General features: G+C 39.2%; 1 protein-coding gene across 7 annotated transcripts in view; it reads right to left on the reverse strand.

Annotated features, from left to right (window-relative positions):
• CTNND1 (catenin delta 1) overlaps positions 1–13,241 on the reverse strand; it is a 51,584-nt gene that overhangs the window by 37,430 nt on the left and 913 nt on the right. For 6 of the 7 annotated variants that reach the window (XM_020892602.2, XM_020892601.2, XM_020892598.2 and 3 more), the window contains exon 1: positions 8,453–8,731. The exons of the other annotated variant lie outside the window; for it this stretch is intronic. The gene's annotated coding sequence lies outside the window, so the exon portion shown is untranslated. Of the gene's footprint in view, positions 1–8,452; positions 8,732–13,241 lie in introns of those variants that run through there. 7 annotated transcript variants of the gene reach the window in all.

The raw sequence follows: 13,241 nt of genomic DNA on the forward strand, positions 1-13,241 counted from the left end.
GCCTCTGTTTTAACACCATTACTGCTTAAACATATCAATACAAAAAAGGGAAAACAGACATACAGTTAGTTATGAGAACTGATCACATCCCCTGATGTGCAAGACAGTATATGGATATGGTGACCTATAAAATGGCCTCTGAAGCTATTTGATCTCAATGATTAGGGCTGTGAGAAAGCAGGAGCTTTTGGTCTAACGAGCAAAACAAAAAGCAGCAAATAAGTGGGGTAGGCATAGTATTTGATCCTAAGCCAAATCAACAAATGTACTAAAAAAAAAAAACAACTCAATATACTCAAATGTACTCAAAAAAGAAGGCTGTCATTTCTACTGTTCGTAGAAATTCGAGTCTGTAGATCAAATGGTGGAGAAACAGATTTCTCTGGGGAAGAAAAGTTTGACCTCAGTTTGCAGACACACACTAGCTTATTCTAACGCTGCGTTGCTTTCATCATTCTCCAAGCAAGGGCCGCCCACCTGTGCAAACTCTGCTGCTCTGCAGTCTCTGTGCTGACTGCTCTGCAACGGGGCAAAGATGGGGGCGGGGCCAGGCGGGGCCTCAACTCCTCTTAAAGCATGCACAAAAACTGCTATCAGCTGCTGCCTTTGGAGTCTGAAGTGAGGAAGACGTCTTTGTACTATACAGTGCAGAAGGAGGTCCTATACGGTCTCCGCTTATATCCAACACACACTCACTGGACCTCTCTGAACAGGTTTACTGCCCCATCTCTCTTGCTTGCTGGTAACAACTAGTCTCTCCGGGCCTTTGCACTTTGTACCCTTATCTGTGTGACTGCATTCTAATTTCTTTTAAGTCTCTTTCAAACATAACTTGTAGGTGAGGCCCTCCCTGACTACTCCATGGTAAAACAACCTCGCTCCTCACCCTTGCACTTCTTATTCACCACTCTACATATCCGGCTTTATTTTTCCTCGACAGTGCTCTCACACTCTGCCTTGCTGTGTATTTTCTCGCTCACTCAACGCCGCTCTCCGCCAGCGAGAACGCGAGTCCGCGAGTCCCAGCTGGGGCACAGCAGGCGCTCGGTCTCTTCCAAATGAAGACGTTTCGCTTTTTCAGTGAACCCAAAAAATTAAACTTCAGAAAAGTAAATTAAAAAACAATAATAATAAAATAAAAGAAAAGTAAATCAACATTATTTCATTTTCTTTCTACAATTTTTTTTCTAATTGTGATGTCAGGCCCATCAATGGGGGTGGTCTCAAGTTGTCTCACCTGCACATTTGGCTGACCTTCAGCACGGTATGCATTCAAATGGCCAATTCTGCCCTGGTTTACAAAGCAGTCAACAGAGAACTAAACAGAAGCGAAGTTACAGAGCCTCCCCCATTCCAACAAAGAAACAGTGAAAAGAAATCAGATTGGCACCAATTTCTCCTTTAAAATAGATCACTCTATTTTAAAAGTGTACTGAATATACACCAGCTACTTTATTTCAATGAGATTTACTTCACTTGCAATGAAACGGTAACTGTAGGTGCTTTGATAAAAGTACTGAAAAGTTGACCTAGTTTCTATAACAATGCCTTATATCCTCAACCACCAGAATATATTTTGGTTTTTCAAATATAAGCTCCCTAAAACAAATATCTTTACTCCACAAAGAGACCTCCCAACACACAGCCGCATTCAATGTTGAACAACATGCGGAGCACACAGAAAACTGACCCATGCCCCATACGTGACTATATTTCACTCCGTGGGAAAAGTAGTGTCTTCAGCGCTACTGTCGACTGAATAAAAAGTGAGTAACTAATCAGTAAATGTGGGTGATGTTTGAAAATGGGGGGAAAAACTAATCTGAATTAAAACTCAATCTTCTTGAATCATAATTAATCCTAATCTAGACCTAACTGAAATAACCAAATTCAGTATCCTAATACTCGAACCTTCACCACATGAGTACAATTTATTCTGTTTTAAGAATTAGAAATCTCAAAAAAAAAAAAAAAAGAATTAGAAATCTCTTCCATATTAAGTGTTAGTGAGGCAAAGTGATGCCCATGAACACCACCAACCTAAGGGGGAAAAGATAGGGGAGGCAAAAGATAAAGGAGACACCAAATAAAAAGAGGAACACGACTGAGAAGGAGAAAGAAGGAGAGAGAAATGTGGGTTTAAACCCCACGGAGGACTTCTCTGGCGGCACAGTGAATAAGAACCCACCTGCCAACGCAGGGGACACAGGTTTGACCCCCAGTCCGGGAAGATCCCATAGGCCGAGGGGCAACTAAGCCACAGCCACTGAGCCCACGGGCTCCATGGTCCCAAAGGAGAAGCCACAGTATTGAGAAGTCTACACACTGCAACTAGACAGTAAACCCCCCAACTTGCTTTGTCGCAACCAGAGAAAGCCCACACACAGCAACAAAGACCCAGCACAGTTAAAAATAACTAACTATGGAGAGCTGGGTGGAGAAGTCATGATAGGAAGCTATAGAGTGCCAACAGAAATTAAGTGTAAAGACTTTTCAGAACACTAGTTTCATGGGTTATTTAGTACGAGGGAAGGAAAAACAGGCTGGAAGAAACCAAAAGCTTCCAGACAAGGCTGCAGTTAACACATGTCTATTTCCCACAGGCCACAGTTTAGCTCTTCCACATATATAAGAGCAGACCACTTTCACAGAAGCACACATCTCACAGGAAGCACTGATGAACTCAAAATCTCTACATGTCTCAGTTTTGCCAATGTCCCATAAATAAGGGTTGAAAATAGAAAATGATGTTTCCTGAACATAAAAAAGTGAGGTTTATTTCCAGAGAAGACAGTAAAAAACCGCCTTCATCACTGTACAATTGCTTCCTGTACATTCAAAACTAACGTTATCCTACAAAATCCTGGTTGGACAAGTGAGACATCAAGGGAAAGAATCTGGTCCGAAGTTAAGAATAATAAACCCAAACAAAAGCTTTTTCAGTCCACTCTCTACCAAAATTAAAGGAAGTTTACCCTTGGATGCTAGAGTTCTGTCTCCTGTAGATACAAAAAGATAGGAGAAACTTGTATTGCTGTTTTTTCCCCCTAAAGCATCCAAATCTCCTAAGAAATTACTGCAAAGTATACTGCAACAGGTTTGGCTGCCACCAGCTTCTCTTCCCTCACTCACGCCTCACTTTATTAAGAGCTATCCACTCCCACAGCACCGGTATTTTGGACAACCCTGCCTCCACAACTTAAACTTGCCTATCGCTAAAGGCACTTTTTGTCTATTTAAAAAAAAAAAAAAGGAGGAAAGAAAAGCTTATTCATCCAGGATACCCATTTAGTCTGTAATAAAAGCATCTATATCCACCACAGAGTCTCAGGTCTTAAGACACCTTAAAGGAAACTTAATCAGACAAATGATGTTTGAATTCATTCAAAGTATCCATTCTAATAGCAAAAACGAGGTATTCCCATGAGCCAGGCAACATCCTATGAATTTTGCATGTATTAAGTCACTTCATCATCAAAACAATCCTATGTGACAGCTAATATCATTGTCCTCATTTCACATACAAGGAGATCAAGGCATAAAGCAAACAATCTTCCCAGGGTTACTTCGTTAGTTAAGTGGTAGAAGATTTGAACACAGGCAGTCCAGCTCCAGCATCCACGCTCTTACCATGCAAAGCTGCCCTGCCTCTATATTTGTGGCACATTTAGATTGGAAATTCCCTGTTTGGTCAGTATATTGATCAAAAAATACAAAATAATAAAGCATTTGTGGCAAAATTTTAACAACTGGTGTCCAGGTGAATGAAGAATATACAGGAGTTACTGTGCTCCTCTTCCAATTTTTCTGAAAGTCTGAAATGTTTTCAAAATAACAAGTTTTATCATCTATAATGGGACATGTTTTGTGACCAAATTATCTGTAGGCCATCAGAGAAGACTTTGAGAAAAGAAAACTCTGAATCTTTATAATGTCCCCACTACATGCCTAATCTAAATGCCCACATCACTCCAATCTGAATCTTTATAATGTCCCCACTACATGCCTAATCTAAATGCCCACATCACTCCAATCAGGTTTAAGGACTCAGTGGAGAGGAAAATGGCCTTAAAATGGGAAACACTGTCCCTGAACCAGAATAATAAATATTAAGTATTGAAAACAGGGTCCACATTTAATAATCAATAACATGCAATTCCAAGTAGAATTGGGGGGCGTTACTTCCAAAAATACATTATACAATAAAACTAAATACAAATCAATCCATACCCTCATATCCCAGTGGATAGCTCTTTTTTTCTTTTTCCATTTATTTTTATTAGTTGGAGGCTAATTGCTTTACATCATTGCCAGTGGATAGTTCTAACTGAAGAGTCGTTCTTCCCCGCCTTTACAATCTCCCTGCCAGGGGATATCAATGCCCTCTATTGCAAACCTTGGAGGCAGCTGCATTTAGGCAGAGCAATCCCTATTTCAGCATCTCACAGCATTTAACCCCTTTTGCAAGGAAAGAGAACATGAAATCACATACTAATAACCTACGGCTCATTCGTTTAGGCAAATTTCTCATTACTATTATTCCTAATTTCCCAGAAAATTAATTTGGGTTCTTAAACTCATAAACTTTCCAATACACTTTGTGAACAAAATCTCCTAGTTTCATAGCCAAAGCAGTGACCAAAAAAAAAAAAAAAAAATACAGTGATGTCTGGACATACTTTCTTTGAAGCACTAATGTTCAAACAATCATTTCAAGCTTTTTATGCTTTTATTAACAGTATAAAAACCAGTTACTTCCAACACAGCTAAAGCAATACTTCCCTGCTCATACCCTAATAAGTTCTGGGTAAGCAGTTCCTCCCCTCTAGAAAATGGTTACATATAAGGTTTCAGTGTCTGAAGTTAACAGCTGCCTATAATATGAAATGAACTGACTAGGATCCTTACTATTTACACTCTTATTTGTACTGCTTGCCCAGAAAAGAAACAGGATTAAAGAAAAATCCAAATTTTAAACCTTCAATTCTTCCTAAGAACTGTATTTAAAAATGGAAGGTAGGCAATGTGTAAAAGGTTAAAACTACAGACTAAATTTCAAAATCACATTACAAGTTTATTAATCTTTGTTGAATTTTTTCCCATCTCAACTTCCTTTCAGCCTTCCCCACAAAAGTCCCTCACTGATTCCCACAGTGCCTTATTTAACCAAGATTTACTGAGCACCTCAATATATCCCAGACACTAAGACAGGTGCTAAGGGGATACAGAGATAAGACGGTATTCTACATTCAAGCAGGTCAGTATAGGGGAAAAGACCAAAAAAACAGACAGACAATTGTAATACAGTGTGATAAACATTATTTGAAATACCTGCTACAAACCTCTCACTATAAATTGGCAATTCATTGCAAACTCAAGTCAGAAAATTCCCTGGAAGACATTTCACTGAGAATCAAATAAAGTTTGAGACATTTCCAGTAGGTTTAAGAACTACAGGAAGTAATAGTGTGCATATGCAAAGATCCCTGTAATAAAGGTTGAGATAATATCCATTCTAAAATATCTATCTCCTTACAGCTTTATGGAAAATGGATTTTTTTTACATACATTACTCTACCTCAGAGCATGCAGGAAATCTAAGCGAGCACTGGCCTTCATCAAGACGAAACACTCCTGCCTCTAGCAAGGGCTCAGTTTAGTTCTGGCTCTTGTTTCTATTCTCTCTGGAGAAGGGCAGTGTTTTAGTGGTTAAATTCACTAACTTTATACTCAGGACAGGGTTTAATCCTGACCTTGGTCACTTACAAGCACTGAAATTTTCAGCAAACCTCAGCTTCTCTGAGGCTCAAATTCCATAAAAAACAAAAAATAAACCAAAAACAACAAACAGAAGGTTACTGTAGGAAATTAAGTAAATATGTTCATGCAAAATGCTTAGCACCCATTGAGAAAACAAGGTGGGGGGTGGGAGAGAGAGGGCTGGCACTTAGTAACAGGGGACCACCGAGTACCAAAATAGAAAGCAGTATATTATACCGAGCTAATCATTTTGTTATTCCAACTGAATAATGATCTATGCTTAATTTATTTGCATCCATCCTCTCTCATTCATCTCTAGAGATCATCTATCTCATAAACCCAAGGCTGAAATGGCAATTACTCAGAGCTGCTTTCTTTTTAAGATTTCCAACAGTCCCCATTTTTATCCTAGCTGAAAGAATGCATTCTAACTCCTTTGACTCTCCATAATTGAACCCTAAGAAAGGCATTAAGACTCTAAACACCCAAAGGAGGCCCCCACCTGGAACACAGAACATACCTTAGTCATATAACAAAGAAACCAACAGCACATAGGAGTCAAACAAGGAAAGGAAAATCTGCAGAACTCATACTTGTCATTTTCTACCCCCAAACCAAAATGAGGAGCAAAACAAAAATAAAAGATTTACTTATTCACACTCTTCCTCTATTTCCTGCAAGAACTAGCAGAGGTGAGGTAAAAGACGAATCTTCCGTCTCATCATTCAAAAGGCTCTAATAGCACACACCAGTCAAAACAATGCCTCAGTTCGTGGAAATAGTCCTTGGATGCTATTTAACTAGGATGCCCACTGCAGCTATACAAAGCCCAGTGTTTAAAGCTGGACCCAAACCACCAGCACTCAGTCACCCAGAACCTATTTTCAAACTGCCTTTGTACTCGCTCAGACTCCCTCTTCCCCCGCCTAAAGGCTGAGTGGGAGACTGACACTCTGGCAGCAACAGGACCAGTCCTCCGAAGATCCACCAAGAAAGCCCCAGGCTGCAGTCAAGGCTGAAGAGAGCGTTCGAAAATCTGGAAATGATGTGACTGCAGCCCAGCAAAAAATACACATTGTCCTCTTTCTTTCAACTGCACTTGCTATAATTAGATGATCCAGACATTAAAATCTTACTGTAGCCCTTGCATAAATGAGATTAAAAGAAGGAACAAAGTTCAGTTTCCTCTGAAGCTACAACCTGACAAGAATGAAATCATCTTTCAAGAAATATTCTTGTCCTGGAAAAGAAATTCAAGGAAGTGTTCTAGTCTAAAAAGAATTCAGGGGCGGGGCGGGGCGGGGGGTTCAAAATCAGAGTAGTATTATAGATACATACCGGTTTAAATCTAATAGCAGCTTACATATTAAGGACCATCCTCTTACAATTAGGACAGTATCTATTGCAGCTATAATTTTCAGATGATTCGCATTCTCACAGGGAGAAGAGAACATCCAGCTTTCTGCTACTGAGGAGCTGGCTAAATGCTTATCTAGGATTTTTGCAAGAATGTATGTGCAAAACAAAAACAAATCTTACGATTAAATAGAAGATACAAAAGCACAGTTATGGGCCTTCAGATCTTAAAAGATTTCTGATTTCACAGCAAATTAACCAAATCAAAAATGCACCTCCAAAAAACAACTTTCAATTTGGTTTAAAAATAAGATTCAGGGGCTTCCCTGGTGGCTCCGACGGTAAAAATAAGAACTCCCCCTGTTCTTTCACAAACGCGTCCTAAACACTAGTCTGTATTAAGTGTTTTAGCCTAACCTTTTTTTAATCCAAACCTCTTTCAGAGAGCACAAAGCTGAAAATATTTCTTCTCTGCTACTTTACTCAGGTGAACTAAAACGCATGATTAGAGTTTCCTTATCCCTTTAAGCACGTAAACCAAATATTACTGTATATGCAGACTGAACATACAATACCTCCACAAATCTTTGCCATCAAAGGTAGTTTCAGAAGGAAGGGGATGGCAATCCAGTTACCAAGGATCCATTTGTTTTCTTTTACAAGGTAAAGCAGGTAGGCTAAGTCTAGAAGGCGAAAGAGGCTCCCACCCACCACACCTGAAAAAGTTAAAAGAGGGATCCACCCAGGAACAGCAGGGCTGAAATCGATCTGGGCCCTTCAAACTCTCCAGGGGAAAAATACCACTATTTAAGCTGCAAAGCTCCCTGCAACTTTCCCTTTTCACAAATTTAATGATAAAAGGGAGAAAAAAAAGTTTTGAAACATATGAAGAACCATTTGTATAACTAGCTTCCGACCCAGACAAATTCCTTTCCCAACCCACACACAACATGCCAAAAAAAACCAACTTTTGGTTTGGGCTCTGAAAACAGAAGTTTGTTAGCCTAACCTAGAAAAAAAAACACATACAATCAAAGACCACACCAAAATGTAAATTTATGGAACAGCTCTCACCCCTCTGAATCTATTCATCTCCCTATATTAGACCTAGAAGTTTGTTTCTGGGTTTTGAATATCTTCCTTTGCTTTAAATATGACAAAATACCGAAATTCCCCCAAATAAGTGGGAAGAAAAATTAATAATTGTTTAAAAGTTACCCATCAGCATAACAGACCTTCTCGTTTTCAAATTCCCTCGGTTACCGTAAGACAAAAATTCAACTTGGCTTATCCTGCTTTACCCGTCTATACACATATTTTTTAAAAAGGCACACACCTTAAATGTGGACTTCTGAAAACCACTCTTTTAAGAGAGAAGACCAAGGCTCCGCCAATGTGCTGAGAAAGACAAATCCAGTAAGGTAGCTGCTTTTCCGCCACCTCTTCCTCCTTTCAGGATCTTTGCTGCTCTTCTTTCTCTCTCTCTCTTTTTTTTCTCTCAGATCCAACACCTAAAATGGAAGTTGCACCCAGCCAAAGGCTAGGGAGCCTGGGTGGTGACAAACTGATCTGGCAGCCCTACCCCCTCGCTTTCCTAAGTGATGTCAGCCCCTGAGAACTTCCAATAGGAGCTAGGCATAAATCAGGGAGCTGATTTTATCCAATAGGAAACTTTATTATAGGAAACAGGGGAAAAAAAGCAAGAGGAGGAGAAAAAGAGACAGGGGGAAGTTTTATATATATATTTATATTTAAAGTGGAGACTATATAATCTCTAAGGAATTACTGCAGAGCTGGGAGGAGTCGGGGAAGGGAGCTGAAAGAACAAGGGCTTTCTAGAATGGCATGCCTAAGAACCACGGTTCTCTTTGATGGTGGAGTTCTTGCTCCCTCCTTCCTTTCCGGGTGGGGAAGCAAAAAAAGAGCTGATTTTATTTGCCTGCTGTTATTTGGTTTGTTGCTTTCTAACCCAAAGCATTTTCCCACAGGAAGATAGGAAGGGAAAAAGCAAGAAACACTAGAAACAGGGCTACAGTGTGTTGACTGGGATGGTAGGGGATATCTGAGGTAAATTCTCAATTTTATTTTGGTTTAAATGCATTAGAGTTAATTAGAAAAAAAAAATACTTCGACTTAACATTTTTAGTGTCTATACTTTGAACAGGGCTTCCCTTGTGGCTCAGCTGGTAAGGAATCTGCTGCAATGCGGGAGACCAGGGTTCGATCCCTGGGTTGGGAAGATCCTCTGGAGAAGGGAAAGGCTACCCACTCCAATATTCTGGCCTGAAGAATTCCATGGACTGTATATCCATGGGGTCGCAAAGAGTCGGACACAGCTGAGCTACTTTCACATACATACATACATATCAACTAAAAGGAAGCTGAATCCACTAGGCTGTTGAAGAAAATCAGTCTTCTCATTTGCCCCAAATCAAAATAATGTGGGCTTGAGTGGCATAATAAATGATATCCCATAAAAAAGTGATGTATTTGGAGACAACAGCACGTGTAAGGAAAAGAAACTCTCACATCAAGAAAATTCAATTCATTTGTGAAGTTTGGGCTTAAGAAGGTCTAGTTCATACATTCTCTTTACACTTCACCTAAATAAAGGATTATAACAGGTATTCTTTTTCTCATTAAGAGTTATCTTTAATATGTTCTTAGGCTATTAGGCCATGAAGGGCAGAGACTGAAATTTTTTTTATGCTTACTATTAGGGTCATTAACTATATGAAAATGATAATGATGAACTGAAAATTTCCTTTTTCTTTCTTACTGAAAAATCTAAAAATCTGAAGACAGCTACCAAATGAATCTTTATAACGTTTTCATAATTTAAAATAGTGGTTAAGAGCATAGGTTCTGCAGTAAGGCTGACTGGCTTCAACCGTTTCTCCTAAGTATACTAATCAAGTAAATGTGCTACATACTTTGTGGCTCTCCAGGCGGCGCAGTGGTAAAGAATCTGCCTGCTAATGCAAGAGACTCAGGAGAATGGGTTGAGGAAAATCCCCTGGAGAAGGAAATGGCAACCCACTCATCCTCTTGCCCGGAGAATCCTATGGACAGAGGAGCCTGGGGCGGGCTACAGTCCACGGAGTCACGAAGAGTTGGACACTACTGGGCAAGCAGCACACACATGCTGCACACTGTGCAACCCTGGAAAAGTTATAGAATTTCTCTGTGACTCAGTTTCTTAACTATAAATGGAGACAATAACGATCTCTCTCTCACAGGACTGTTGAAAGACACACATAGAGTTCTTTAAAAAATACACATAAAGTTCTTAAAATAATACATGGCATACAGTGTAAACTCAATAAGTTATGATTATCAATATCTACCCTGCCAAAAAATTTTCAATAGCTCAACATTGCCCCAAAATAGCAACCAGTGATGAGGCATCCATCATGTGAGGGCACCTTGCACTCATTATCCCTAACTTCTAAAACACCACCATGGAGACAGTATTACCACCGTTTTACAGATGAGAAAATCAAGGCTCAACAAGGTTAAGGAACTTGCCTGAGCTCATCCAACTAAGGAGTAAACCCTATCAGTCTAACGCCAAACCTATGCTACTTCCATTACCTTACACTATAGTCAGGATAAAGGCCAAGCTTCTCATCTGTTTTCAAGATCCATATTTATTCATCCAATACATTAAAGTAACATTTATTAACCATAATCTGACCCTCCTTATCTATCTAAACTGGAATTCAACTCCTCAGCATGAAAGTGCCCTTCCAATCAGGTTTACCTGATCATTATCCACCCCCTCATATTTGGTCTACAGTCTCATAGAGCCTCTCATTTGGTCTAATGTAGCCAAAAAGAACTTCTCTCAGAAGTGCTGGAAGGCCAAACAGACATCACAGCACCTGTCTGATGGGCTTTAAACAAACTAGAATGGGAACTGAATACATTTGACCAAGAAACAAACAGTCTAACTCTCATTGCCTAAGAATCTTTTCCAATTACCTTATCACATCTTTTACCTCTACTTTCCATCTATTTCTAGTCCTGCACAGCAAGTTTATAAGCCAAAGATGATTGTCAAAGGAAAACAACACCAGAAATCAACCAGTTTGTTGATTCACTGGTTCCTAGATGAGAGCCATTATCTAGAATAAGCTATGATTTTCTATAGATGGATTAGTCTCGTTTCCTTCACACCATCACTAACAGACTGCAAATATTTTGCCTGCCTTCCTTCCTTCATGCATATGTGTCTGTGTGTTTTCCTGTCTCCCCCACCAGAAGATAAGCTCCATGAAGGCATAAAAATTATCTTTCTCGTGTATCCCCAGAGCTCAGCCTTGTATATCATATTTAGCAACACACGAATAATGAAATGAAGTCTGTTGTCTTAACTAGTTAAATAATCCTGGACAAGTCATTTAACATTAATGAATTTGTAGATAATGTTTAAAATAAAATTATAGACAAATTTTTGAGGTTTGACAGAAAACAGCAAAATTCTGTAAAGCAATTATCCTTCAATAAAAAATAAATTTAAAAAAAATTATATACAAATTTAAAAAGTTAACTCAGTGATGAAAAGTTATTAAATTTATCTGAAACAGCCATCTTCAACTAAAGAATCATAAGGAATAACATTTACTGAGGGAAAAACTGTTTATAGTCACTGAATAGAAAATAAAAAGACTTGTTCCTTTTCGGTTATTCTGAACACCTACTGTAAGCCATGCACTCTTCTAGACGTTAAGGATGATGAGACAGACAAGTATCCTGCTCTCAAGAAGTTTACATTCTAGCTGGCGCAGGGGAAATTGCAGAAGATTAACAAATAAGATGTCAAGTGGAACACTATGCAGAGATCAAACAGACTGATGAGAAGGATTTGTGGCTTGTTCTAGACTGGATGTCAGGGACAAACTCTCTGGACAAATGACACTTAAGGATAAATCTGAATGGTAAGAAGCAGTCAACCTTGAGAAAATGTGAACAATAGTAACTACTGACGCCAAAGCCCTGAAGCATGGGGCTGAAAGACACTGGACCCAGCAGAACATGTTGGAAATAAGGGAGGTAAATGTGGGAATCGGAGTATAAAGGCATCCATAGGTCAGAGAAAGGAGTTTCAATTTTATTCTAGGTGAAAGAAAGCCTGTGGAAATTTTAAACAGCAGAATGACACAATCCAATCAACACTGTGAAAAGGTCTGGCTGCTTATGTGACAAGTGGATTAAAGTAGGGGGAAGAGTGAAAGCAAGGAAATTAGTTTGAAAGTCAAGTTGCAGTGATACGGAGCTGACTATAGTAGTGGCAGTAAAAATGGAGAGAAACCAATGGATACGTTCAGAGAAAAAGAGTTGTTTTTATTGGAGGCTTTCTTTTTTCTTTCTTTTTTCATTTCGTTTTTAATGCATGGAAGACTACATTCAGTACTCATTTTTACAACTCTCAAAGTTTAACTTCTCCACCCACAACCATCATCACATACACACAAAGAAAAGATATCATAAACTGAACTATGAAAATAAAACTGCGCTTTAAAAAGAAATGTTAAAATTATTATATAGGGCAGAGCATTGTGCTGTAACGGCTTTACTTCTAGAACAGCCTAAAACTATAAATGCCAAGGAGAAGAAATTTTTAAAACTCAACTCCAAAAAAAACACTGGCTACCCATACAAAGGAAAACAAAACAGTTTGACTTCTTTCTCCGCTCTGATGGCAACACATAACCATCCTAAGTTCGCCATTTTTGAAGCCTTGGGTAGGATGGCCATTTTTCATTCCCTTTACAAAATCGACTAACACAAGATTTAACTAAACTGCTGTTGCATTTAAAACAAACAGACAAAAATGAGTGAGTCCTCTCTACCTCTTGAAAATTAGTCTAATCCTGACAACAATATATTTCTGAGAGGATGCAATATTTATATTTTCTTGACAAACGCCATAGAATCACCTACGGTGGCACTGCACCTGCCGAGTCAAGGCTCCATTTCCACAGTAACAGATGCGGCAAACAAGTCTTGTTCCGTCTTTTTCACTTGCCTGCTTTCATGCGCATGTGCGTGTGCGTGTGCGTGACGCGCTGGCAGCATCTAAAAATCCGTCCTCCTCCTGCGAAGGTTTATGTCCTTTCACG

The sequence above is a fragment of the Odocoileus virginianus genome, chromosome 10 (assembly GCF_023699985.2).
Source record: "Odocoileus virginianus isolate 20LAN1187 ecotype Illinois chromosome 10, Ovbor_1.2, whole genome shotgun sequence".
In the NCBI taxonomy this organism is placed as follows: Eukaryota; Metazoa; Chordata; class Mammalia; order Artiodactyla; family Cervidae; genus Odocoileus; species Odocoileus virginianus.